The sequence below is a fragment of the Oryctolagus cuniculus genome, chromosome 1 (genome assembly GCF_964237555.1).
Source record: "Oryctolagus cuniculus chromosome 1, mOryCun1.1, whole genome shotgun sequence".
Lineage (NCBI taxonomy): Eukaryota > Metazoa > Chordata > Mammalia > Lagomorpha > Leporidae > Oryctolagus > Oryctolagus cuniculus.
The window spans coordinates 30,391,642-30,419,367 of NC_091432.1; the positions used below are offsets into that span (position 1 = coordinate 30,391,642).

At 45.7% G+C, this 27,726-nt stretch overlaps 1 long non-coding RNA gene across 2 annotated transcripts in view; it reads left to right on the plus strand.

Annotated features, from left to right (window-relative positions):
• The window catches only part of LOC103351281 (uncharacterized), a 38,494-nt gene extending 11,226 nt beyond the window's left edge, over positions 1–27,268 (plus strand). The window contains exon 4 of one of the 2 annotated variants that reach the window (XR_001794462.3): positions 26,322–27,268. This is a non-coding gene — a long non-coding RNA (uncharacterized lncRNA). Of the gene's footprint in view, positions 1–20,632; positions 22,561–26,321 lie in introns of those variants that run through there. The other variant, XR_519095.4, reaches the window with a different exon arrangement.
• The last annotated feature ends 458 nt before the right edge of the window (positions 27,269–27,726 follow it).

The following is a 27,726-nucleotide window of genomic DNA, read 5'->3' on the forward strand; positions in this document are numbered from 1 at the left end:
CAGAATAAATGACTCATGCTTCATGGCACAAGATTGTCAGAAGGAAGAATGGAGAGGTGACCTTCCAGAAGCTGCCCCGATGGGCCAGGAATTGAGGGAGGAAGGGCCTGAACTTGAAGGTGAAAAGGAAGGGAGAGGAAGTGAAGCCTCATTAAAATCAGCAGCCTGGGGGTAATGCCTGAGTTGGTTTAAGGCGTGCATGGGGATGGAGGCTGGGTGCTGGTGCCGAGCTGTAGAGGCACCTAGAATTCTAATTCCCAGTGCATGGGTGAGTGAGTGATGGATGGGCTAATGAGTGAGCCCCTTCATTTAATGCTCCTTGCTTTCAGGTGTAGGCTGAATTCCTTTAAAAGTCTGAATCCTGAGCATAGGTCCATATTTCCTATATTCCCCCCCGACCAGTGGTTCTTACTGCCAGTCAGGGAGACTCAAGGTCTTTCTAAGGTCTGGATGCCTTTCTGGATCATTTAGATCACTGTATGTTCTGTCTATGAGAAACTCACTTGCAAATGGCTTCAACAATAAAGGAGATGGATTTATGGCCCATATACCTGGAAGGCATTCTGGGCTGGCTTGATTCTGGGGCTTACGAATATCATCAAATGGTGGTTTCTTTTAAGCTTTCTGTTCCTACTCTATGTATCAGCCTGATTTCCTCATGGTGGCAAAATGGCTGTAGGAGTTCCAGACTTCACCTCTCCATTATTTATAAGGAGAAATAGAAATCTTCCCTACCCCCAGAAGTTCCTTGAAAAATCTCCCCTCAAGTCACACTGATTTGAATTGAGTCTCCTGTCCATTTTTGACTAAGTTCTTTTGATTAGAGAATGCAGAATGGCAGATTGGCTTAGGTTACCTGAACCAATCACATTCTAGGGGTCGTGGCCCTGTGCTGGACCCACACTTCCCCCATTCATATGGCAGCTGCACGGTGAGGGTAGGGAAGAAGGGGTTTTAGGCTCCAGCAGGACAATGAAGCAGGAATAGCTGGTGTTGAAGGATGAAAAAGTAGGAGGGAAGGATTTCCCAAAATGAGAATCAGGGCAGTGAGTGTGAGCTCTTCCCAGCAGGGGAGACGCCTGGTCTGTTTTAGAATAGTACCTGTGAGGCCGAGGATGGAAGGGGAAGGATTATGGGGTGCATGAGAAAACTGGGCATGAATCCTGGGGTGCAGACAAGGGGATTGGCTTGACCGTGAAGGTGTGGGGGAGTGGTTCCTGAGCTGGGGAGAGTCTCCCTTCCTGAGGCGGTGTGGCATGACCAAGCAGTGGCACCAACCAGCATGGGGAGGGCCATGGCATCCTGTGGGGGTGTAGAACAAGTTCCCTCCTGCAGCACAGCGGGAGTGCATCACACAGAGAGGATCCTGATCACCGCCAGCCAGCCGTGGTATGGATTTCTACTTTGCATTGTTCCAAAGTAGCAAGGAGCAAGCGCAGCAGGGGAAATGGAAGACCAAGGGATGCAGGCCTTGTCTCTGCTTCGCAGTGGCGCCATGGTAACTCCTTTTCAGGCTTCATGAGCCCCAAGAAGGCAAGTCTCAAGAGTATGCCCACTGGTGTTCAAGCAGCTTCCCTTGTATTTGAGCAACAGAGACCTGCCAGCCTTACTTGTGTCACAAGAGCTGGAGTAGATCACATGAAGTTCATGGAAACAATGGAAGCAAAAATGAGTTTATTTTAATGCAAAAATTCAAATCCATAGTTTCTCATAGTATGCATTTTCCATGAACTTTTGGGAGAGCCTCATTCATACAGAACTGTAAAATTGCATACACACATGGCAGAGGTTATCTCATTCCAGTCTCATAACAGTCTAAGGAAAGCCCAGCTTGGGGGGACGAAGTCCATGGCCCAAGTTCTGAGAGTAGGATGGAGTTGGTCTTTGCATCCTGCACCAATCCCTCCCAGCCTTCTACCTTCCTGATGGAGCTTCAGCGTGGCTCCCCATGCAGCCATGTGCTGCAGGGAATTGGAGGTCCTAGGAGCTCACCCTCATCTCCAGGGGAGAGGAGGCTGTTTTGTCCCCTCCCCTGATGCTGACCACTGGGAGCCTGCTGATGGGATCCTGAATGAAGCTTTCTCACTTCTCAGGGGACATGCCATGCCAGTAGTTTTGTTCATCTTCCGTTGGATGTTGTCACATCTGCCTGGGGCATTTGGAGCCGTTGCCCACTTTACTCCCAGATCTAAAGATGAGGCTCATACCCAAGACAACCCTTGCAGAGATGGGGAGAATCTGCTTTTTTTTTTTTTTGATGGTGGGGTTGAGTTTCTAAATAATCCATTCTAGAGACCTCCAGCAGCCGAAACTGCTAGTTGCCTTTCCAGTGTGCATCCTCTTTCTTCCTTAGTAACACAGAATCTATATTGATGAGTATAGCAAGGTACCCAGATACAAAATCACATTTCCAAACTCCCTCATCACAGGGACAGCCAATTGAATGTTAAGTGGCTCTTTGCCTTGCCCCTCCTAGCTTCCTACTTCCTGGAATGTGGGCAGGAAGTCTAGAGCTGCAGCAGTCGTTATGGGACCATGAAGCTAACTCATGGGAGGAAGAGTGCTAGGGATGGCAGGGCAGAAACTGCAGGGCCTTGATGACTGTGGAGCTGCCCTACCAGTGATGTGAGAGAAACAGAAGCAACTCTTACTGTGTGTTTTCTCTTGTATGCAACCAAATCTAATCCCAGCTGAGAAACTTATATTGCTTCTGAATTTCCTGGTGGGTGAGAATTAATTTCCCTAATGTGTAAACTGTTTGGAGTTGGGGTTTCTTTTATGTGCAGTCAATAGCATCCTAATTGCTTCCTTTTCAAAGCCCTTACTGTTAATGTCCGTAGCGTGTAATCAGGTACAACACAGGCTGTAATCTTCAATTCTCCATTTTTTTTTTTGATCGATGCTCCATTATTCTTGGTGGGAAAAGTCCTAACATTGGGATCCCCACCACTTTCCATGTATCTTTCCTGCCTCTAAGCCCTATCTTGGGGCAATAAGGAGTTTCCAAACAAAACCGAATGTGTTCTGGTTAGCTGCTTCAGGTCTGGTGTGATGTTGCAGAGGAATCCAGGTGGTTCCGTTGGCACCTACCCCAGACTCTCATGGTGGTCCCCTCCCTCCTGAGCAGCCTGGGCTTTGAAGAGTGTCCTACGTGCTCCTTAGCATCCCCCTACCTCCACTGGCTGCTCCTAAATCCCACTGCCCTCCCCACGTGCACTGCCTCCCACATAAATCCTCAGGGAGAGGAGCTTTTAATAACTGGCAAGACAACTATTGACTCGGGTTTTGTTTGTTTGCCACTAAGTTAGCATATAATAAATACAGGATTCTTGGCTTAATAGGCCAGCAATTGTGTAGTAGTGAAATGACAAATTAATTATTCAGAGCTGTGCTTGAGATAGACCAGAGAGGTAGCCGAGACAGCTTTTCTTGCTCCTAATTTGCAGTAAACATTTCATCCTGGCCAGCCAGGGTTTTGTTGAAATATAATAACAACCTTGTTAAAGCCCAATCTATTAAATCTAAATGGAAGGAGTTAGTCCTGGGAGGGGGGGAGTTTGCTCAGTCGCTGTTGAGAGCAGCCCAAACTAGCAGCTTCATTACTCCCAACCATGAGGATGCCAAAGCCAGGTCATAAGACATGGCTGGGCTAATAATTCTCCATTATCCAGGGACAGAACGACCTACCACCCTTGGCTCAAGCAACTTTACCTTGGTCATGAGCTTGTAGTGTAATGATAATGACACCCACTCTTCACTAGAACATACCATGTGACAAGTGTTTCAAATCCATACTCTCCAATTCTCCTAGCAATCCTAATTTATAGATGAAGAAAGTTCATGGGAACACACACAAATATTATTTGGCAGAGCCAGGATTCAAACTGCAGGTCATATGGGGAGTAAAGCTGCTCTCTCTCCGTCTCTCTCTCTCTCTCTCTCTCTCTCTCTCTCTAGCTATGGAAACCCTGATACCTCGAACATTATTTCTGTGTACTACACAGGCAGGTTCTGCCCCTTGGTTCTTGGCCCAGAACCTGATTACCAGAGCAATCAGTTGTGCCACTGCCCCTCCCCAGTTAAGCCCCAGTCTTGTCTCACCTCCGCTGGGGCGCGCCCACTGCCCTTTTCTCCCTCTTGTAGCTCCCCACTGCAGCTGGGCAGAAGCCATCCTGAGCCTGCCTCGGCACATTCACTCCCTTTCCCCTCTCCCTGTGCAGGACTGGAGGGGTTACTACCAGATTCCAAGGAGAAGGCAAAGAAATCCCCAAGAAGAAAAAATTCTGACATATCCAAGCCAGGTACCTGGATTCTCGGAGTGTTCCTTCTGCCCTGCTCTCTGAGCCTTTCTGAGACCCGTCAAAGCAGGCCTTTGGCTAACAGCTGAAACCCACTGGCCAGGCTTGAACACTGAACTGCCCAGGGCTTTAACTGTAGCTCCAACTCGGGCTGCTGAGATGCCGAGTCGGAGCCATGGGTCGATGCTGCCCAACAGTCAGGACACAGGATTCAAACCAACAATTAGTGGGGGCAGGTCATTCATTCACTCACCTAACTGATCTTTGTTGCTTGCCTCCGTGTGTCAGGCAGTGTTGTTAAGTGTGAGTTCTTTCACTTCACACTAGATGTTTTGGGATTCCAGAGATCAGGGCAGAGGAAGAAGCACTGGACCGAGAGTTAGAGGATCTGGGTTTGAGTTAGGGTGACCAACTCTCCTGGTTTGCTTGGAACTTCCCCAGTGGTAGCACTGAAAGTCCTGTAGCCTGGAAACCCCTCAGCATCTATGGGACAGATGGTTGCCCTAGATTAAGCATTTTCAGTCAGCTAACATAAACTTCTTTTAAAAAATATGATTTCCCATAAACTGGCTCACTTCTCAAATGCCTACAACAGCCAGAATGGGGCCAGGTTGAAGCCAAAGGCTGGGAACTCAATCTGGGTCTCCCACAAGGGTGGCAGGGACCCAACCACTTGAGCCATCATCTGCTGTCTCCCAGGGTGTGCATTAACAGGAATCTGGAATCAGAAACAGAACCAGGACTGGAACCTAGGCTCTCCAGTATGAGATGTGAGTGTGCCAAGTGGTGTTTCAACTACTAGGTCAAGTGCTCACTCCAATATGTACTTCTAGGTACCAATATGTACCAGGCAGTGTCCCGGGGCTGGGACAACAGCAGTAAACAAAGAAGAGTGCCTGTGCTCAAGGAGCACCCTTAGAGGCAGACAATATTTGCAAACACAAATAACATAATTTAAGATGCACCTAAGCCATCAAGAAGATAAAATAGGAGCTGTGATGTCAGCGACTTCCTAGTAGGAGGGGCTCTTTCAGCTCGAAGGATCTCAGTGGGGAATGACAATGGCAGAGAGCTTAATGAGGAAAAAGGCCTGCTACAGAAATCTTGGGTGGAGAGGTTTTAAACAGGAAGATTAGCCAGGGCAAAGACCTTGTGATGGGAACCAATCTGCCAGGTTTGAGGGCCAGAAGGAAGGTCAGTGTGGATGGGTACAGGGCAGGAGGGAGAGAGATGGGAGGGAAGGAGGAGAGGGTTGGAGAAGTGGGCAGGAAGCAGATGATCGAGGGCCTTGGGCTCTGCACTAGGTACGTACCCTGGGGAAAAAATCACAACCAGAGGAAGAAGCAAGGGTTCACAGAAGCCAGCTGGGGCTGGACACCTGCTTCATAGAGCTGAGGTGGGGACTCAGGGCTTCCCCAAACCTGCTTCCTGTATTGGGTTTTCTGTCTTGGTAAGGGTGTCACCATTTGCCACAGAGTCAGCCTGGGTTAGAATCTCAGTGTCATCTGGGTTCCTTTCCCATCCACCTCTGTCCCCATCCAGTTCATGTATAGGTCAGTTTTTGTCCCTGTAAATAGATAAGCTGACACAGGCTTGTGAAGGATTGACTTATTTGAAAGGCAGAGTTACAGAGAAAGAGGGGGAGAGACAGAAAGATCTTCCATCTGCTGCTTTATTCCCAAATGGCTGCAACAACTGGGGCAGAAACAGGTTGAAGCCAGAAATCAAAAACTCCTTCCAGGTCTTCCATGTGGGTAGCAGGGATCCAGGAACCTGGGCCTTTTTTTTTTTTTTTTTTTTTTTTTTTTTTTTTTTGACAGGCAGAGTGGATAGTGAGAGAGAGAGAAAGGTCTTCCTTTTGCCGTTGGTTCACCCTCCAATGGCCGCCACGGCTGGTGCGCTGTGGCTGGCGCACCGCGCTGATCTGAAGGCAGGAACCAGGTGCTTCTCCTGGTCTCCCATAGGGTGCAGGGCCCAAGCACTTGGGCCATCCTCCACTGCACTCCCTGGCCACGGCAGAGAGCTGGCCTGGAAGAGGGGCAACCGGGACAGAATCCGGCACCCCGACCGGGACTAGAACCCGGTGTGCTGGCTCCGCTAGGTGGAGGATTAGCCTATTGAGCTGTGGCGCCGGCCCTGGGCCTTTATTTGCTGCTTTGCCAGGTGCATCAGCAGAGAGCTGCATCAGAAGTGGAGCAGTCGGGACTTGAACCAGCACTCTGATAGGGGATGCCAGTATCACAAGTGGCGGCTTAACCTGCTGTACCACATTTGCTGGCTCCACTTCTCCCTCCCATTAAGCTTCTTGTTGGCTTCCTTCTCTTCGTTTTTCCTGGTTCTGCTCAAATAAAATCTCTCATCATCCCTCAGCCGTGGCAGTTTCCTGACTGATCTTCTCGCACTTACTGTCTTCCCATGTGCATACGTGTTGCCCAAACTCCTTTTGAATGAGCCATTGTCAACTCGTCCTGGCTGACATGATAAACAAGTCACCTATGGCCAGGCCTGCTGCTGATGTCTTGTGTGTGTTTGCCTTTAACTGTGTTCCCCAAACACATACACACACACTCAGACGAGCAGGGGCGGCAAAAGAGTATCACATGGGGCACACCACACTTGCTCCCTTCATTTATGGGGCCGGGAGTGAATGAATGCCTACTGTAGTCATAGGGGGGACTCTTTGTACATTGTACCATTAAATGGATCTGATGAGGCCATATACCTATGTAGTACAATTTGTTCCTTTTTTAGTGAGCCTTGTGGCATTCAAATAAAGGCAGAAAATGGCTAAGCAGGCAAAGTTTGGTGTGTTTTAATCCATCCACCTGCTCTGGCTTCTGGCAAGGGCGTCTACTGAATCGCTCCTCCTACCTCTCCGTGCAGATGGAAACTGGGGACGTGGTGTGTCTTCCCCGTCATCACCATCAGAAACGGCACAGCATCTGTGAGACCGACATCAATTGCCTCTTGTTGAGTGAGGCCCGCATTGTTGGCAGGGCCCAGCCTGAGGGCCCTGAGCCCTGTTTCAACGTTGTTAGTGGCCACATGATTGAGAGGGAAGCTGGCGGTCTGTCAACTCGGCCTGCACAGCACTCTTATCAGAGTGAAGGGAGAGATAAAACACAGTTTGTTTTCAACAAGGTTCCGCTTCTGTCCTCCATGAACAACTTCAAAACATACCATGAAAATACAGCTTCTTATTGCCCTGCTTTCAGAGCACCTGGAGACTGTTAGGAGAGGTACAAGAACTGAGTGTTAACCCTCATTGAGTGGTGTGAAACTACTCTTTCTTCTCATTTAATATTTATTTTTCATCTAACTTGGAAGGCACAGTGACAGAGAGAGAGAGAGAGAGAGAGAGAGAGAGAGAGAATATCTTCCATCCACTAGTTCACTCCCCAAATGCCTGCAACAACCAGGACTCAAGACAGAGTTCCTAACTCCATCTGTGTCTCCCATGTGGATCACAGGGCCCAAAACACTTGAACCATCATCTTCTGCCTTCCAGGATATGTATCAGCAGGAAATTGGATTTGAAACGGAATAGCTGGGACTCAGACTGGCACTCCAATATGGGATGGGAGTATCCCAAGTGGAGGCTTAACCTGGTGCACCACAATGCCTACCCTGAAAGCTACCCTTGCTGCGGTCACTCATTGTGGTAGGCAGAATAATTGCCACCACCACTCCCCAGCCAAAGATGCCTATATTCTAATTTCTGGACCTTGTGAATATGGCAGAGGGAAGTTCCAGTCGTAAATGGAACTGAAATTTCTCATAGGCTGACTTTATGGCAGGGAGAGGATTCTGGGTGATCCAGCTGGGTCCAATGTGAGCAAAACAGTGGTTAAATGAGGACAAGGGAGGCTGAAAAGTCAGTCACTGAGACAGACTCCATTGACCATTGCTGGCATTAGGATGGCAAGAGATCGGAGCCAAGGAGTGTGTGGAGCCTCTAGCAGATGGAAAGCTCCAGAAAAAGATTTGCCCCCAGAGCCTCCACAAGGAATGCAACTGTGTGACGCCTTGAGGTCAGGCCAGGGGGTCCATTTCCGAGTCCCGACTTCCGGACATAGAAGACAGTCATTTTTCTTTTTTGTTTTGTGGCATCAAGTTTGTGGGCATTTGGTACAGCAGCAACAGGACACAGATGCTCTACTCTTCATCAGCCCCTTTGGCAATGCTCAAGGTTTACAGTGCCTTCGTTGCATTCATGGGAAACTTTAGCAAACAAGGGGACTTCAAAGAAGTTTGTGGAAAATGGAATAAAAGGTAGGTTTATTTTGGTGCAAAACAAATAGGAAATCCCTGAATAACTTTTTCATAATACACATCCCCATGAATTTTTTGAAGACTCCTTATACATGATAGTAGAAGAATTCATAACTCTTTGAAGTGAGGATATTATCTCATTTGTAGACTTTTTGTCTGCCCTTATACCAGAGAGGCTTCTCTGATTGGTGAGGCTGGATGGCAATTACTGAGTATACTATTCATATATTAGTCTATCTGCTCAAGATTTTGTGGACTGGGAAAGGCGTTGTGGCAAGGCAGGCAAGCTTGACCCTTGAAGTGAAAGGTTTGCAAACGTCCAGCATGGTGATGACCATGAAAAAAGTGTTAATCAGAGAGGAAAGCATAGGAAATTCATTCAGGCTGCAGGGTCAATCTCCATCCAGGTGGTCAGTGTTGGAACACTTACTAGGACCTGTCTGATCCCTTTGTATATTTCTCAATTGCCTTGGAGAAATATATAGAGAAAGATATATAGAGAAATATAGAGAAAGGTCTTCCATCCATTTGTTCACTCCCCAAGTGGCTGCAACAGTTGGGGCTGGGCCAGGCTGCAGCCAGGAGCCAGGAGCTTCTTTCAGGTCTCCCATACAGGTGCAGGGGCCCAAGCACTTGGGCCATCTTCTACTGCTTTCCCAGGCCATCAGCAGAGAGATGGATCGGAAGAGAAACAGCCGGGATACAATATATGGGCTGCCAGCACCAAAGGTGGAAGCTTAGCCCACTATGCAACAGCACCGGCCCCAAGGCACAAACTCTTATCAGCTTAACAAGAAACCTACATGCACAATAGAAATGGCTTCAGCCAGCTTTGCGGACTAGCTGTAAAATGTCTGACAATTCGACGTTTTGAAAGTGCTGACAAAATTCTGGAAAGCACTTGTTGGTTTTGCATTTACATTCTGGCTATGTCATTTTCACACGGTAGCATGGACAGTTGTGGTGGGACAGCATTTGGATATAATATGAAGTGACACTTAAACATCCAACATTTTACTTGTCTCTAGTTCATCCTTTGCAACGACAACCCTGAGGCATCCGTGTTGAATGCACATATACATAGACCCGTGTTCATGCCTATTGTTGATGCCACTGGCAATGGGATATAAAAAATGAAGGGCTGTGGTGGGCATTAGAGCTCAGTGGGTTAAGCCGCTGCTTAGGACACCCAGATCCCATGTTGGAGTGCTGATTCGAGTCCCAGGTACCCTGCTTCAGATCCAGCTTCTTGCTAATGCGACTGGGAAGCAGCAGCAGATGAGGGAGACATGGATGGAGTTCCTGGTTTCTTGTCTTGGTCTGGTCCAGCCCGGGCTGTTGTGACCATCTGGGGAATGAACTAGAGGATGTAAGATTGTGTGTGTGTGTGTGTGTGCACATGCACGCATAAGCATGGTGTTTCTCCCTTTCCCTGCCACTCTGCCTTTTAAATAAATAAATGAATCTTTTAAAAAATAAAGAAATTGGGGCCAGTGCCGTGGCTCACTTGGTTAATCCTCCGCCTGTGGTGCCAGCATCCCATACAGGTGCTAGGTTCTAGTCCCGGTTGTTCCTCTTCCAGTCCAGCTCTCTGCTGTGGCCCGGGAGTGCAGTGGAGGATGGCCCAGGTGCTTGGGCCCCTGCACCCACATGGGAGACCGGGAGGAAGCACCTGGCTCCTGGCTTCGGTTCAGCGCAGCGCCAGCCGTGGCGGCCATTTGGGGAGTGAACCAGTGGAAGGAAGACCTCTCTCTCTCTCTCTCTCTCTCTCTCTCATTGTCTATAACTCTACCTGTCAAATAATAAAAAATAAATAAATAAATGAAGTATCCTTTTTCCATGGGCAAGTCTTGTTCAGTTAGCACTTCTTCTAGAAGTTCATCTATTCGCAGAAAATTGACAGAAAACTCAGAGAGTTCCATGGATGCTCTCATTTTTCAGCAGCAGCGGCATAGAAAGAAGACATTGCTGTGTGGCGTGGGCAGTGTTGAGCTGAGAGCAGTCACAGGGAGCAGTGCACGGTGGTGACAAAAGCACAGACTTTGGTTAAAGAGGCCTGGGCTTTTCAATCCTGGATTTTCAAATTAGGTACTTTGAAGACGTGGGAAAGTTACTCATCTTTCTCCACATCCATTTCTTCTGTAGAACAGGGCTCATAATACTTGTCTCCCACCACTGTTGTAAGGATTAAACACAGTACATTCCAAATGTCTATTGCTGTAGCTAGCCCGTTGTCCATTACTCATGGCCATATGGAAACCAAATTTGAAGAATCTGTTGGGGGAGTTGTGACTCAAACCCTTGCATAAGTCTGTCTTGGAGCTGTTAAGGCAGAAATAGCTAGGGAGGTAGGGATATGACTGAAGAAAACTCCATGTTTTAAGGAATGCATTATAAGCAAAGATACATAGTAAGAAACAGTGTTAGAACTAATGTAGCCTTTTCAGATAATGCTCAAAGATACAATAGATCTGGTCTAAAAAGCCATGGACAGGATGACAGGAGTAAAGGGATAAACAGTTGATGTGAAATACAATGGCAATAGAGTAAGCAGCGATGAACTGTACATGGTAGATGGCTTTCCTAACTGCCTTCGAGCTGAGCTGTACCCCTTGCAGAGGCACAGTTTTCACTCCCATTTGCCTCTGGTCTGTCTTCTCATTGATTTGACTAGGCTGGGTTCCTCTTCTGAAACCTGCAGCTCCTGGAATGTTCTAACATAACAGATAAGTCAGGTGACAAAACAGCAGCCACACCACACCTCCTGGTTGAACCCTCATCCAGTCTCTCAACAACTGAGAAAGAGTACTTTCACCCATAAACTGGGGATTCCTGGTGTCTCTTTTGCCTCTTCTTTCTGGATCTTAATGGAGCATCAGAGGGAGGGAGGGAGGGATTCAAACTATCTTTAAAAAAAATCATTTCTCATATTTCTGGTTGCCTTGTTATCATAGTGATGGCTCCTTAGGGACAGCAAGCCACATGCTAAAAATAACTGGTGTCTTTGGAGCTATCCCCAACTTTTTGTCTTCTAGCAGGGTGGGGGAGGAGCTCTTCCCTCATGGCATGGAGGCAAGAAGGACTCCTCCTTGATCCTCTGTCCCAGCTATGGTGGAGCCAAGCGCTGTACATACTCAGCAAAGCCAGAAAGGAAACACCTTTAGTTGTTTTTAAAAGATTTATTTATTTATTTGACAGGTCAACTGATACTAAGAGAGAGAAAGAGAGAGAAAGGGAGGGATGGGGAGGGGAGGGGGAGAGAGAGAGAGAGAGAGAGAGAGAGAGAGAGAGAGAGATAGAGAGAGATGTTTCACCATTGGTTCATTCTCCAAATGGCTGCAACAGTGAAGGCCAATAGAACAAGGGAGTGACTCACCCTTCACTAGGGTATTACAATATATTATGTGGATTTTTGAGACTATAAAGACCTTAGGAATCTAGGGCTGGCACCGTGGTGTACTGGGTTAATCCTCTGCCTGCCTGCGGCACCGGCATCCCATTTGGGCACTGGTTCTAGTCCCAGTTGCTCCTCTTCCAGTCCAGCTCTCTGCTGTGGGCTGAGAAAGCAGCGGAAGATGGCCTAAGTGCTTGGGCCCATGTACCCGTGTGGGAGACCAGGAGGAAGCGCCTGGCTCCTGGCTTCGGATCAGCACAGCTCTGGCCATTGCAGCCATTTGGGGAGTGAACCAGTGGAGGGAGGACCTTTCTGTCTCTCTCTTGCTGTCTGTAACTCTACCTCTCAAATAAATAAGTAAAATCTTAAAAAAAGACCTTGGGAATCTTCTATAATCTAGGAGTATGTTCAGAGAAGCAAAGTGACTTGCACAAGGATCAGTGCCGTTTATTAGTCAAATTGGAACCAACGTTCATTCCATTTTGCCAGACTACCTCCCTATTGCCAGTTAATATGAATGCTTAAATCATTACAAATAAATTCAAGGATGGGATAAAAATAATAATGATAGCCAGAGGCTGGCTTCTATAGGGACTAACTGACTAGTTTGTTCCAGAGGAGTAGAACCAACATGATGTGTGGGTGTTAGTATACTCTACATTATATTATATATCTCTGTCTCTCTGTTTCTATGTATCCATGCATCCATCCACCCATCCATGTATCTATCTTCTAAGGAGTTGACTCCAACAATTATGGAGACTTGCCAAGTCCAAAATGTGCTGGGAAGGTGAGCAGGCTGGCTTGCCAGGGCAGAGTGCGGTTTGAACCCACAGGCAGTCTGCTGGCAGAATTCCTTCTTGACTACAGAGGAGAGGACAGTCCTTGTTCTATGAAAAGCCTTCAACTGATGTACCCACATCTTGCAGAATCTGCTTTACTTGCAACCTAGCTCATCCATAAAAACACCTTTGTAGAGCCACCTTCCACGTAGCCCACAGATACCACAGTAAAGAAAGGAGAGTAGGTGGATGATTTAGAGAAAGGGAACAGGGAAGAGATGTCTTCCCACATTGGTTAGGTTATGTTTACCAATAACAAAAACCTGTTCAACACGGAGGACACTTCATTGCATAGCTGCCCATCTGAAAAGCTTACATACTATCTGATTTCAATTATATGCCATTGTGGGAAAAGAGAAACTGTGGAGACGGGAAAAGATCAGTAGCTTCTGGGGCTGGAGGAAGGGAGGTATGAGTAGGCAGAGCACAGATGATGTTTAGGGCAGTGAAAGTACTCTGTATGATACTGTAGTGGGAGATCCATGTCATTGTACATCTGTCCATACCCAGAGAATGCACAGCTCCAAGAATGATTGGCTCTGGGTGATACTGGTGGGTCAGTGGAGGTCATCAATTGTAACACATGTGTCTCTTTGGTTGGGGATGTTGACTGTGCTGATAGAGGGCAGAGATATATAGAAAATTTCTATGCCTTCCTCCCAAAGCTAAAATTGCTCTTCAAAAATTAATAAAGTCTTAACAAAGAAACAAACCAACTCAAGCCCACTTTATCAAAAGGGGAGAGTTTATTATAAAGACACTGAAGTGTCCTTTGGAGGAGGAACAAAATGGGACTTGGGAAAGAAGTAGGATTGGCAACCAAGACACAAGCCATCTTCATTCTGAGTCCCTCGCCTCTGGTCTCGTCTGCTCTGCTCTGATTTCCTAGAGCCTTGCTTCTTCTACCTCTCCATTCTTTCGGCGGTCAGAATGGGTCCATCAGACAGGTCTGGTCATCCAAAGTCATACTGTCGTTCTCTCAATTCTGCTTCTAATTCCTCTAAGCACTTTGTTCAACTCAACTAGCGTGGGCTGCTTCTGGTCGATCAATCATGGCAGAGGGTGAAGACAACACTTTTCGTACAGATTTCCAGAGGCTTACTGCACATATATATATAGAGAGAGAGTTAGGGTTTCATCATGAACTGGACACATACGCCCCAAATGGTCTACTCCTCCATCTCAGTGGGTGAGGGTTCCAGCGCAATCCCAAAGTTCATAGCCCTGAGAATTGGGATGGGGCTGCACATCCTCCCTTCTCAGGGTGCCAGCCTCTGTGGCTTCTCTCCATAGCTGACAGTAGCCAAGAGAAACTGCAGGGAGTGCTGTCTTCAACCGAGGACCCGTCAGGGTTGGGGGCCGCTGACAGCCGTGAGGAACAGAGGGTCATGTCAGTGCATCGCCTGAAATGGAATCTCATTCACAATTCAGTTTATGGGCCAAGAAACAAAAATAATATTTAATGAGCAAAATCTTCTTTGTTTAATTATGGTAAATGTCAAGGTTGAATCCAAGTGCTTTGCTTAAGGTCAGATGCTCAGTGCTATCAAAAAGCATTTAAACCAGAGCTGATGGGCTATTAAAACGCAGGCCAGTTAAAATCAGGCACGGTCCTTCTTCAGTGATTTATTCCCTCCCCCTCCCGCCCCCCCCGGAAGCAGTAAGGCTGGAGCCAGAACCATCCACCAGCAGGCTGTGCTTTGCTCTTCCCTGCTGCTCTGTTCAGACTGATGAGGGTTTCCCTGATGCAATCAGTGCCTCCAGTCCCCCAGAGAGCCGCTTCTAAGGCTCAGGGATTCAGTTTCCGTTTGGCCAGTGATTTACAAAGGTGCTGATTTCTTTCTTGGCGCTTCTGATTTAACGGGTCTGGAGTTCTTTTAAGGCTCCCAGGTGAAGTATTCCTAATAGGCAGTGGGACTGAGAACAATTGGATTAAGTGCTTGACTTAGTTAATTAAAATAAAACATTGAGAGCTGACACCTTATATCCTGAACTTTCCTTTATAGAGCTCGGTAGTTTCTTGCAGTTTTCATGCAATCCAAATTTATATTCTTCCCCATTGTCTCTTATTCTTAGAGCCCAGAGTCATTTCTTAAGAGGGCACTTGAGGGGCTGGCCCTGTGGCGTAGCAGGTAAAGCCACCACCTGCAGAGCTGGCATCCCACATGGACACCGATTTGAGTCTCGGCTGGCTGCTCCATTTCCAATCCAGCTCTCTGCTATGGCCTAGGAAAGCAGTAGAAGATGGCCCAAGTCCTTGGGCCCCTGCACACATGTGGGAGACCCAGAAGAAGCTCCTGGCTCCTGGTTTCGGATCAGCACAGCTCCAGCTGTTGCAGCCATTTTGGGAGTGAACCAGTGATGGAAGACCTCTCTCTATCTGCCTCTCCTCTCTCTGTGTAACTCTGACTTTCAAATTAACCAATCTTTTTATTTATTTATTTATTTATTTATTTTAAAGATTTATTTATTTATTTGAAAGTCAGAGTTACACAGAGAGAGGAGAGGCAGAGAGAGAGAAAGAGAGAGAGAGAGGTGTCTTCCATCTGCTGGTTCACTCCCCAATTAGTTGCAACGGCCAGAGCTGCGCCAATCTGAAGCCAGGAGCCAGGAGCCAGGAGCCTCTTCCAGGTCTCCCATGCAAGTGCAGGGGCCCAAGGACTTGGGCTATCTTCTACTGCCTTCCCAGGCCATAGCAGAGAGCTGGATCAGAAGTGGAGCAGCTGGGACTAGAACCGGTGCCCATATGGGATGCCGGTGCTTCAGGCCAGGGCGTTAACCTGCTGTGCCACAGCACTGGCCCCTAATTATTTTTATTTTTATTTTTTTAAAAAAGAGAACACTTGTGTAATTTAGCTCCAGGAAGGGCAGAGTTGCCACCATGTGTTCCCCTGTATTTGGCAATGAATGGGAGGGGCATTATCCTCAAAAGCTCCCTAGCCCCCTGTCACAAGGACTAGTGCAGACCCATTCTGAAGGCTCAGGAGAGAGACAGGAATGTCGACTACTGTATTCACCCCATCAGGTGGTCTGAAAGAAAGGGACAGAGGGAGTTTCGTAGCAGTGCAGAAATCCTTCTCCTGTTATTTATGCACACAATTTCTCTGTTCTTTCTTTCTTCCTTGTCATACAATAGAAATAATGATCTTGGTAGTGGACCCTGAGCTGCACTAGGACAGTTAATCACCTGCCAAGTCACTGGTTTGCTCGTGCTCTCATCCACCAGGATGGTTATCCTATAGGTAAACAGAGGTGCCAGTAAATCACAGATGCAGCACCAGTCAGAGGGAGAACAGTTGATTAAGCGTCTCTATAACTTATAGTTATGTAGCACCACTCATCCCAGAGGATCCCCAAGCACCAGATAGACTGATGTATGTGCTGCTACCCACATGCTATATATGTCACTTTCTACACCGTTGCCTCAGCGGGGGTGGACTCTTTATTGCCCTTGTCACACAGTTACCTGTGAAACTGCAGTCATGGGTTAGGCAGGAGGCAAAGAGAGGAATTCCTCACTTCCCTGTCCTTTTGGGCAACAGAAATCAACTATGGAGCAGCAGCATGGCAGCAATCAGACACGACCCAGCAACCCTCTTGGGCAAGGTTTCTTTGGTTTACGAGATGCTGCGAATATTAGAAAACTCCGTGTCTATTCTTTTACACTTGGCACCACGTGAGGAGGGGCTGACGTTGAGTGATGAGCTAGGACAAGGTCTGAAGCAAGTGCCATCAGGGCAAGCCTGTGTGGGATCTGCTAGAATCCTAGGCTAGAAGGGAATCGCCCCGAGGAAGGGTCACGAGCTTCATGACAGCCCTGCAGGCCCCTGCGTTTTCCTTCGTGCTTACGTCAATTGTTTGATTACAGTGTGCCTTTTAAACTTACCCTTATGGCTCTGATATATGTATGAGACCAAAAAACAAGTTAAATTAAACTAAATTAAATCCAAGTTAAAGACAAACAAGACTACAAAGCCAGTTTAATCTCGCCACACTGATTTAATGGGAAGGATGCTGCTGATCTGCTGCAACCAGATCACCTCTCAGATGAGAACGTGACCTTGACCCCACCTTGTTAGTTAAGTTTGGCAAGCCTATGATTCTGAGTGCCATTGGATGGCCCGAAGTCTACATCCTTATCACTAGTAATAAACAAGGCCACTGAGATCCCGTGGTAGGATTTGATTTTGAGGGAGTCATGAGAATGATACAGAAGATGACAAAATTCAATTTGAAGACCATGATCAAAAGGAAAATCTGCACTTTTTACACGTCTTCACAAAAGACTCCCGGGTAGGTGTATGGGAGCCATGGACCCCCCCACTCAAATGTATGAGCAAAGTCATTAGGCTTAGGCCAATAGTAAGTTTAAATATGGACTCAATGAAAATTATCAGGGGAAATAAAAGATAAAATAATATTAAAAGAGGACATGGCAATAAAATTCATTCTTGATAGAATCATGTATTGAGTATGGTATCTTAATATACGTATGGCAAAGACTGCTGAATGTCCAGGTGCACCTGTTCTCTCTGCTTCCCTCTGGTAAGAGAAGCCTCCCCCACTCTCCCCTCTCTACAGATGCTCCCAGGGAACATGATTAATCAGCAAGGGGACACATTTCCCAGCTTTGCTTGAAGCTTGCCTGGCCTTGTGATCAGACTCTTGCCAATAGAGTGGGAGCAGAAGTGTACATTTTCCACACCGATCCCTTAACAGGAAATTGCTTGCTTTCCACTCTCCTTCCTACATCCCTCTGGCTGGCGCTTGGATGTGGTTCTGATGAACCAACATCAAGCATGCAGCACCACTGTAACAGGCCCTGGAGGAAGAAACTAGAAGGGGTCTCAGACCAGGTATAACTCAGAAAAGAGCTGCCTTCTTTCTAGCTTCCCATTCTGTTACGCCAGTGAGACACAAATGTTTCTGTTGTTTAAACACTGTACTCTGGGATCTCTTTGTTGCGGTCTCTTGTCTAAGCTCCAGCAGATACAGAAAGTGTCAACTAGAACACCAACAAATGTCTCTTGGTTGGCCCAGTGGTTTGCAATCCTGTTTAATTCATTCAACAATATTTATTTTTGCAAGTAGTAAGAACCAGGCATCAGTGGGGAGGGATTTATTTGAGAGTGCACATTTAGTAAATACTTGCACTGGGGCCAAATACAGGCATCCTGACCTTTATGCTTCCTCCTCATCTAGCCACGCAGTTCATTCTCCAGCCACTGCAGTTATGTAGTGAGAGCCGAGTGTTCTCAGAACTGAGTGTGACCTGAGAGTCCACACTTGTTTGACCCTTGTTTCTTTAGTTTTTTTTTTTTTTCTGAAGGTAAAAATGAAAATCCAAACCAAATTAGAGGAGTTACTAGCCCAGAAGAAATGTTTATTTATCACCAAAGACCAGCTCTGTCCCCTGTGCATAGAAGGGTATACAGGGAAGCTCACAGCATCTCAGGGAAATCAAGGGCCAGCACTGACATTGCCAGGAGAAGGCAGAGGTGGGAGTGTATAGTCTAGCCCAGTGTTTGTGCTGGGGAAGCAAACAAGGTGGCGTCAGGTGAGGTCAAGCCATCACAGTGTTGCATAACAGAATCTGAGGAATGAGAAAAGAAAGTAGCAGAAAACAGAACCCAACTGAATGCGTTCACTTTCCTCACCTACCAAAAGGCATTCGTGATTGCTTTCTCTTGTTTTATTTTTCTTAAGGTATTAAAATGATCAGAAAACTTCTTATTCATTTTCACACAATCCATTGTCTGTTCTACAGGTCTAGTGGGCTTTGTGCCAAGTGGTTGGATGTTTTCCTGGACCATTGAGTTCCTCTCCAAGTCATTTACTATTCTAAAACTTATTTCCATTCTCCCTTCTCAGCCTCTTCTGTAGAAAGACATGTAAGTTTCTAAATTAACTTGGACCAATGGGTAATCACGGCCCTGTGAGTTTTCCCTGTGCTGTAATTTTCTCCTTTTGCTTGTTAATACATTTATATGCCTTTTCCCCTATTTAATCTCTCTATTGTCCATTCACCAAGTGAGCCTCCAGTGGGTAGAGGAAGGGAAATGTCTCTTTGTCTCTATAGAAAGCTGGATAATTCCAAGCACATTTCCATTTGGAATCCAATCCCAGTTTGCCTTCCTTACCTATATCCACCCCAAATTGGAACACCCTAGCAGAAAACAGATGTACAAGGAAAATGGCATTTAATAGTCCTTATTCTAGGTAACTGGTACTGACCTATTACCCAGAGTAGAATGTTAGGAAATTGAATAGGGAAAACATACATAAAATTCTTTTAAGTTCAGAGTCTTCTTGGCCATAGGAAGAATGATGTCAGCTTTGACATGCAGGATGATTACTGAATTTTTGAAAGCAAAAGAAAAGAGATTGGAGAATTCCATTGCATAATAACAGCCCTTGGAATGGAGCCAGGAGCTTCTTCCAGGTCTCCCACGCAGGTGCAGGGGGCCCAAGGCCTTGGGCCATCTTCTACTGCCTTCCCAGGCCATGGCAGAGAGCTGGATCGAAAGTGGAGCAGCCGGGTCTTGAACTGGCGCCCATATGAGATGCCAACACTGCAGGCGGTGGTTTTACTCGCTACACCACAGCGCCATCCCTGAAAATATTTTCAAACTATGCAACTGATAAAGGATTAAATTCTAGAATTCATAAAGAGCTCAAGAAACTCAACAACTGCAAAACAAACAACCTAGTTAAGAAATGGACAAAGGGCCAGCACCGCGGCTCACTAGGCTAATCCTCCACCTGCGGCGCCAGCACCCCAGGTTCTAGTCCCGGTTGGGGCACCAGTTCTGTCCTGGTTGCCCCTCTTCCAGTCCAGCTCTCTGCTGTGGCCTGGGAAGGCAGTGGAGGATGGCCCAAGTACTTGGGCCCTGCACCTGCATGGGAGACCAGGAGGAAGCACCTGGCTCCTGGCTTCAGATTAGCACAGTGCCTGCTGTATTGGCCATTTGGGGGGGTGAATCAACGGAAGGAAGACCTTTCTCTGTGTCTCTCTCTCTCACTGTCTAACTCTGCCTGTCAAAACAAACAAACAAACAAACAAACACAAAAAGAAATGGACAAAGGACCTGAAGAGACATTTTTCAAGAGAGGAAATTCAAATAGCCAACAGACACATGAAAAACTGCTCAGGATCACTAGCCATCAGGGAAATGCAAATCAAAACCACAATGGGGGGCTTGGTGCTATAGTGTAGTGGGTAAAGCCACCACCTGCAGTGCCAGCATCCCATGGGGGCACTGGTTTGAGACCCAGCTGCTCCACTTTGATCCAGCTCAGTAAGCAGTAGAAGATGACCCAAGTCCTTTGGCCCCTGCACCTGCGCGGGAGACCTGGAAGAAGCTCCTGGCTCCTGGATTTGGATCGGTGCAGCTCTGGTCGTTGCAGCCATCTGGGGAGTGAACCAGTGGATGGAAGACTCTCTCTCTCTCTCTCTCTCTCTCCCCCGCCCTCTCCCTCTCCCTCTCTCTCTCTCCAGCCTCTGCCTCTCTGTAATTTTGCCTTTTGAATAAATAAATAACTCTTAAAAACCACACTGAGGTTTCACCTCACTCCCATTAGACTGGCTCTCATATAGAAATCAACAAACAACAAATGCTGGCGAGGATGTGGGGAGAAGGATACCCTAATCCATTGTTGGTGGGAATGTAAGTTGGTACAGCCACTGTAGAAGACAGTATGGGGTTATCTCAGAAAGCTAAATATAGTCCTACTATATGACCCAGGCATCCCATGTCTAGGAATTTATCCAAAGGAAATGAAATCAGCATATGAAAGAGTGATCTGTATTCTCATGTTCATTTCAGTTCAATTCACAACAGCTAAGATATGGAATCAGCACAGATGTCCTTCAACTGAAGACTGGATAAAGAAATTATGGGATATATGCACTATGGAATACTACACAGTGGTAAAAAAAATGAAATCCTGTTGTTTGCAACAAAATGGATGCAACTGGAAACCATTATACTTAGTGAAATAAACCAGTCACAAAAAGACAAATACTGTACAGTCTCTTTGATCTGTGATAACTAACAGAGTGCCTAAAAAGTAATCTATAGAGGCAAAGTCAACACCTTGAGATGTGACGATTTTGAACAGCCCTTGTCTTGACTGTTGAGGAACAAGGTTTTCCTTGTTCTTTTTTTCTTTTTTATTCATACAATTTGGTGAACTCTCTGCTTAGTGTAGGGTTAATCTCCTGAGGATAAAATTAACTGAAAATTGATCTTTGTAAAAAAAAATAAGAGAGGGAGGAGGGAGAAGTGTGGAAGTATGGGTGGGAGGGAAGTGCAGGGGGAGAATCACTATGTTCCTAAGTTTGTATATATTAAATTCATGAAGTCTGTATTCCTTAAATAAAATTTTAAAATGCCTTTGATACAACCCCTAAAAAAATAAAATGTATTTCTTCTCTATTGCTACATAGGAAATGACCTAAAAAATGTAGTGGCTTAAAATAGCAACAAGTTCAAGACACTGGACGAGTCAGTGTCCAGTGAGGGCCCATTTCCTGTTCATAGAGAGCACCTTCTCGCTGTGTCCTAACATGGAAGGAAAGGCAAACCAGCTTCCTTGGGCCTCTTTTTTAAGGACACTAATTTTATCTTGAAGGCTCCATTCTTATGACCTCATCCCCTCCCAAAAGTCTGACTGCCTAATGTCATCAACATTTCTAACCTTGGAACTTATATCCCATCCCTTTTGCCATGTTCTGTTTGCTGGAAGCAAGGATTAGGCACAGTTCATTATTCTTCCACACTCAAGGGGAGGTGAGCACACAGGAGTGTGAGTGCCAAGAGGAAAGACTGACTGGCAGCCATTTCAGAAGCCGCTTATCACACAAAACACAGTGGAAGCCTCACAAAAACAAACTCTGCTCCACAGCATCGTGGAAGAATGAGAGGAAACTGTATTTCCCAGGATATGATCCATTACAAGGTTTTATTAACTTTTGCTGAGGACAAATTTTTGGTTAACTTTTGAACAGTGCTAGGCTAACTTCTCGGCTGAAATGCTTATAACTGAAAATGATTAATGTAGCCATGGTGCCCAAAGCAGTTGGTTACAAACAGAACTCCTTGAAGTTTTATGCTTTGTCACAAAAATTCACATGAATTTTGCATTCTAGGCCATCATATATGTATTCGTTTGAATAGAAAATCATAAAAAATGACTTACCAAGGAGCAAAGCTGATTTTCCAAGGCTGGCCAGCATGTGGCTTTAGTTTAAAGAGCTGACTAAGAGTCCATGGGCCCCAGTTCCCCTTTGTGGGTCATTCTGCTGACTCATTGGTGCCCATTTCCTCTGGGACATAGGGAAGCTAACATTTTCATCCGCTAACAGGAAAACAAATGAAAGAGCTTGCAACATCTATTTGTTTCGTTATTATTATCATTATTTTAGGAACACAGCCTCCCAACTTGCTAATCCTGTGTGGTCCACACTCCAGCCACGTTAAACAACCACTTGCTCTTCCCTGAGCATAACAGCTCTTTCTTGCCTTGTGTTATGTGAATATGTCTTTCTCTTAGCTCCAATGGTCATTTCCTGCTGTGTCTCCCTGTGTGGTTTTTCCTGTCCTTTCCCAGAGCTTGGGGAGTTAGGGAATGTCTCAAAGAAACAGTGACACATCCTTTGAGTTAAAGGCTACACCTGCTCTGTGCTCCCAGAGCCACCCTTGTATGTATTTGTGCACATTCATTTGAGTGTGAAGACAAATATATATACAGTGCCTGCATGATAGTTCAACAGCTCCTCCTCTAGGCAGGAGCTCCATAAAGACAAGGACTCTGACTTTTCTCTTTCGTGCCCTGCCTGTGAGTGTAAAATACCCAGCCAGTAGATAAGAGGTGGTCAGAGAAATGGCTGGGGATTGAATCCAAGATTCTCAGAATTTTGGTCTTTGGAAATCTTTATACTCTCAATATGTATTGAGATCTCTAAATTGCTTTTGTGTATGCTATATGAGAGTACTGTAAAAAGTAGTGGAAAAATGGAAGTAAAAGGAAAGTTTCTTTTGGTGCAAACATTTTCAAAATCTCTGCTTAGCTTTTTCCTAATATGCATTTTCCACAAACTTTTTGAAGAATCCTCATATGCAGGGACTTCAAAATTTTTTGCACCAAAATAAACTTATCTTTAATTCCATTTTCACTAACTTTTTGAAGCACTTTTATACTTACTACATCACAAATGAAAATGTAAAAAGAAAATATATTTGCTAAAATGTTTATTATTAATTTATTAAAAATAACAAAAATCATTTCACATTAGCTGAGTAATATTTTTATAGAAAGAATTTTTCTAAAACAGAAAGCCAGTTTAGTCAGAAGAATGACACTGCTGAACATTTTGGCAAATCCCCTTAATGTCTGCCTTAATAGGCTAACTGGATTCTCTTATCTGCTTCTGCATTTAATCTGTTGTGATATGTCATTATGGTTGAAGTACATGAAGAAAATTTGGCCCCAAACAAGCTTAGTAGTTGGAAAAGGGAAGAGTATCTTAATGTGCTTTTAAAAATAATTATGAATATTCTTTATTCCTACACCAAAATGTGTGAAGTGGTATTTTCTTAAAGGTTATTTCAGCATGGTATGTAAAACTATATAATTAATTTTTCATACTCTGTTACAATAAAAATCCATTGGTCTGTCTTGAGATTTTAATGGGTCTTTTACCCATGCATGATTTTCTGATATCATGGAAAATATTACTTACTGAGTTTATGCATATCATCCAAATATTGACACATTTCATCAAATGATAAAAATCACATTTGTCTATATCACCACTGATCTCACCAGAAAAATTCTGAAGTACTAGGACATTGTCAAGCTCACAGTGGTAGAATTTTTGCAAATTCAGATTTTCAGCTGAGAGTGTAAATTTTTAAAAAAATATTTATTTATTTATTTGAAAGGCAGAGTTATAGAGAGGCAGAGGCAGAGGCAGAGAGTGAGAGAGAGAGAGAGAGAGGTCTTCCATCTGCTGGCTCACTCCCCAAATGGCCACAATGGCCAGAGCTGTGTCTGCCAGGAGCGAGGAGCTTCTTCCAGGTCTCCCACGTGGGTGCATGGGCCCTAGGACTTGGGCCATCTTCTACTGCTTTCCCAGGTCATGGCAGAGAGCTGGGTTGGAAGTGGAGCAGCTGGGACTAGAACCAGTGCCCACATGGGATGCCGGCACCACAGGCGGCGGCTTTACCTGCACCACTGCGCTGGCCCCTAATTTTTTTTATCATTATTGAAATATGCTTCCAGTTACCTCCCTTAAAGCAGCAGCAAACCTCATTAAATATAGTTTTGAGATAATGTCTGCCAGAGTCGCTACAACTTACTTGCCATGATTACGGGCTGACTTGTGTCCCCTGCAAATGCATACGTTGAAGCCCTACTTCCCAGCACCGCAGCCTTTGAGTGTATTTGGACATAGAGACTTTAATGAAGTGACTAAGTTAAAATGACGTTGTCAGAATAGGCTCTAATCCAATCTGATTAGCTTTCTTCAAAGAAGAGGAAAGTTGAACTCATAGAGACACCAGAGCTGCACACACAGATGAAAGACCGTGAAAGAAGGCAGCCCTCCGTACGCCAAGGAGAGAATTGAAACCTGCTGACAGCCTGGTCTTGGACTGCAAGAAAACTGATAACAAACTTCTGTGGCTTAAGCCAGCCAATCTGGAATACTTTAGACATGGCAGCCACAAGCACACTGATACGGTAGCATAGAGGGAACTGATGACTTTGGGTGGAGGGACCAAGCAGCTCCAGAGGGAAATTCATGGAAGAAACCAGGGAAACACACCTCCGGGGGCTCCTGTGGTCCTAAACAATTGGAAGCCAGAGGAGGCGGAGCCTGTGACAGGAGCCAGACAAGTCAGCCTCCCAGGGCCAGGGGAAGCCGAGGGAGAGCCAGCTGGAAGGGCGCTAGATGCCGGCCATGCCTTTCTCATTAGGCGTATGCTGGAAGGAAACCTGGAAATCCTGACATCTTAGTTACTTGTGGTTGTATCCTCTCCTTTATGGAAATGAATAACTAACATTTATCGATTGGTTACTTATTAGGTACCAGGAAGAGTGCTAGACATTCTCAGCGAGTAGTCTCAGTTCTTACAGCAATGCTATCTAGTGGGTACTATGAGTATTATTGGGGGAAAGTAATATTTTGAATATTCACAGCTATTCCCATCCATGCCTCCCATTCCCCTGGCTCCATTTTCTGGGCTTCTTGACCCCCTCTCTCCTTCCTTCTACTTCTCCTATCCAAGTAGCTGGGCCAATTAATGACCTCGGGAAGGGAATTGAATTGTAGATAACAGAGAAAAAAAGTTGTTCCCTGGCCTTTGTGTTATAAGAGTCTGGGACTTTAGGGGAGGCTAACTTTTCATGGTAGAGATGAAGGATTTGGAAGGAAACATAAGTCAGCGCCAAGCATCAGTTTTCCTGCAGGAACAGTTCTCGAGGGCTTTCAGGGGTAGGTTTGAGGAACTTGGAAGTGTTGATGTTGGTGAATGCCTGGGCAGGAGATAAGCCCAGGGATGCGAAAAGCTACAGAGAAATGTGTATAAATCCAAGTGACCAAGCTGCATTTCACAGGTGCAGTGTGAGAGCTTCAGATTGAGGAGGAGGAGGAGGAGGGGAGAGGGAGAGAGAGAGAGAGAGAGAGAGAGAGAGAGAGAGAGAGAGATGAATATAATGGGTCTCAGTAGGTGGTATGTTGTGGCTTGAATATGATTTGTTCTCCAGACTCATACAGACTTTTAATCCCCAAAGCCTCATGCTGATGATCACGTTAAGAGGAGGTAATAATGTGATTATGGTGTTTAGAGGTGGGGTCTTTGGGAGGTGATAGGCATTGGATTAGGTCATGAGAGTAGAGCCCCATGATTGGATCCTGGTGGCTTTATAAGAAGTGGGCACATGGGGATGGTGCTGTTGTGAAGGAGGCTAAGCCTCCGCCTGTGGAACTGGCATCCCATATGGGTGCCAATTCACGTCCTGGCTGCTCCTCTTCTAATCCAACTGCCTGCTGATAGCCTGGGAAAGTAGAGGAAGATGGCCCAAGTGCTTGGGCCCCTGCACCCATATGAAGGACCTGGAAGAATCTCTTGGCTTCTGGCTCCAGATCGGCTTAGTTCCAGCTGTTAAGGTCATTTGGGGAGCGAACCATCAGATGGAAGACCTTTCTCTCTGTCTCTCCCTCTCTCTGTCTGTTACTTTACCTCTTAAATAAATAAATAAAATCTTTAAAAAAAGTGGGCACAGATACAGACAGACATGTATGTCTCCATCTCTTGCATTTGATACCCTGGACACCTTGGACTGTGCCAGCAAAAGGCCACTGCTGAACCAACAGGGACCAATCATGAACTTTAACCCCCCCAAAAACATGATCTTAAAGAAACTATTTTCTTTAAAAAGCTAGCTTGCCTTGGTATTTCATAACAAAAGCTAATACAGTACCTTAGGTGGCTTTGCTATGTTTTCCAGGTTCCAGAGTATCCTGGAAACAGGAGACTGTTTCCAGCACCCAAATGTGTCAAGAAGTTGTGAGAAGAGTTCCAGACAAGGTGAAAGGCTGTGTTCAAGGAGATTTGGCTGGCTGATTGATGAAGAATATCATCAAAGGATCAATATTTTTGTAGATATTGGTATGGACAGAAGACATGGGGACCAGAAGAGCACTGTGTCAGTTAGTACTTTATAATCCCCCTGAAACTTGTTCATAACCACAAGGAGAAAAGGGAGAAGGCCCTAAGTTGATGGAAGTAAATATTTGCCATTCAAATACAAATTGGCATCGTGTCACAGCAGATAAAGCTGCTGCCTTTGATGGCAGCATCCCATATGGGTGCCAGTTCAAGTCCTGGCTGTTCCACTTTTGATCCAACTCCCTGCTAATGCACCTGGGAATGCGGCAGAGGATACCCCAACTATTTTCCATTCATAGGCTTTTTGGACTAGGTTTTGTCCTTGTCACAGCCATTTTACAGATGAGGAAACTGAATCTTAAACACAGCAAAGCACTTGCCCAAGGTAGAATAATTAATAACTTGGCTGAGACTCACCAGAGCCCAGTTCCTAACCTCTCTGTTATTCTGTCTCCCAGAGGAGTAAATTCAAGGTCAGAGATACCCAGCATCCAAGGTCACATACCATTTTGGATAAACTTTGGGATGGAGCCGTGTCTGTTGACTTCTCAGCCTTGCTCTTTCGTAAGACAATGAGAGTCTGTATTTTGAAGGAGTGGGATGAATTCCTGCAGAGAATTAAGCTGTAAGTGAACTTCTGCTGACTTCCCAAAAGACCATGAGAAAAATCTCAGTTATTTTAATCATGGCTTTGTAAATTATGAAACTTGAAACTTTGGGAAAGTGAATTAAGCTGTTTCTTCTCAATTTCTTCCATAAAAATGGAGCTTGTAATGTTTACCTCCATACCCTTTAAGTGTGTGCTATGGCTATTGCCTTCCTTCCAAATACTAAAGTAAGGAAAGGAGGTAGAGCATCAGGAGACAGCCAGGGATCAGAAATAGAGCTAGAGGAAACACACCACCACAGCCTTCCCCAGGGCTGCCTCTGAAACTCCACCACGGCCTGCAATCCAAGGCCACTAGTGTAGAAAAGCCATCACCCAGAACCTGCCTGCTGGAGATACCCAACGTGGCTACTGTGTCCCAGAGATGGTCTATGGCTTATTATAACATCATTATAATAGAACTACCATGACTGAAACTCTTATTCCCATGATGCCCCGAAACCAAAAAGGCTAGGAAATGGGCAGTCGCTGAATTCCTGGAAGTCCTTGGGCTTTCCTGGAAAACTCTGCTCAAAACACATTCCCCTACGACTCCAGATCACATAGAGGGTGACCCTGAACCCTGTGGGTTGCACCT